Genomic DNA, 1,505 nt, shown 5'->3' on the forward strand with positions numbered 1-1,505 from the left:
GCATTACATTATTATTATTTTTAGAATTATAGGACTTTCTGAATGCAAAAACATCAAATGTCTCCAAGTGAAGCTCATGCAGTTTTATTTTTTGTAAGGATAAAATGTGAAAACAGCTACAAGTTTTCAAACAACTATAACAATTAACAGTGATGGGAGAACCTTTAGACTAGTCATGTTTCTTCATGCCACTGCACAGGGATTAATTGGGTTCTTTAGTTTAGTTCATAACTAAAAAAAGAGACTTCATAAATACCACATCACATCAAAAGTTTGAGACTGAATGTTTTCCCTCAGCAAAAAGGAACGCCTGATTAATTTCTGTTTGGGATTCCAACCTAAAGCACTCTGATCAATAAGTGTGCAGCTACCTGCCAATGCTGGACTCACTGAGTAATTAGCCAATGTGCTTGGCTGGCCTGACGGGGGTAATGAAGTCACACGGGATGAGCTCTGCCAAGAAGAAATCAGCCCGGTCCACATGAAGACACTTACCCTTCAAAAGGCTCCATATGCAGACGCAGATAAATGGAGAGGAAAGCGATAAGATGCCGTCGCTATGCTTCGACATCACAACAACACAAATCATGTTGACAGAAGTAGTAAGCTCGTTCGTTTGCTCAAAGATTAATTCCAGCCAAGATTTGCTGCTATAAATATCCGTGACCGTCTGATTGCTCGGGGAAGATCAAACGGAGACAAACAACGGGCTTTCGAAACAGTTTGTTCCGAGAGAATTCTGACAGAAATAAGTGACAAGCGCTTGATGAGCAGGAACATCCAAAAAGATCAGACAAGGTTTTATTGCATCAGAAATTTTCTAAAAATGATACATCACTCAACGGGTGTATTAAAAGCATTCGGCTCCCGCCTGAGGAATTTGTGAGTTTTTTTTTTCTTTTCTGACAACAGAGTCTAATTAGACCAAACACGTCTTCATTTGTTTGACTAAAATAACTCAATTATAGAAACTCCAAACATCTGGCTGCATCTTGCAGAATTGATGAAAACATTTATTTTTTTTTGCTAGAAGTGTGTAAAAGTCAAAAGAAGCGAAGCTAATCAGATCAGCGCTCATTATTGTTGTTTCATGAGGAAGATTAATAGATGAACAAAACACATCTGTGTACAGAAACAGGTTTTCAATCAGAGACACATTATACTTGACTTCTTTCTTTTTTTATCAGTAACATAAAGTTGTGTTTTTATTTTTTGTCATAGTTTATTTTGGCTGCTTTCTCTGCACAAAATGCTCCTAAGGTAAATAAAGACCTTGTGTTTTTTGGGAGAATGCTTATGGGGACTTTCACTCAGGCTATTTTTAGAACCCTAGTCACGTGACTATGTCCGTTCGACACTGGTGCGTGTTCAAACTCTTGCTCTAGCTGTGTTTAAACTTTAATAAATTTGGGAAAACAACATCAAACTCTACCTGGAGGACCACACAACACTGTGCTACGGTTCTAATAACAGTGACTCAGGATACAGCCATCACCACTACATGG

Source organism: Austrofundulus limnaeus, unplaced genomic scaffold (genome assembly GCF_001266775.1).
Source record: "Austrofundulus limnaeus strain Quisiro unplaced genomic scaffold, Austrofundulus_limnaeus-1.0 Scaffold406, whole genome shotgun sequence".
Taxonomy (NCBI): domain Eukaryota; kingdom Metazoa; phylum Chordata; class Actinopteri; order Cyprinodontiformes; family Rivulidae; genus Austrofundulus; species Austrofundulus limnaeus.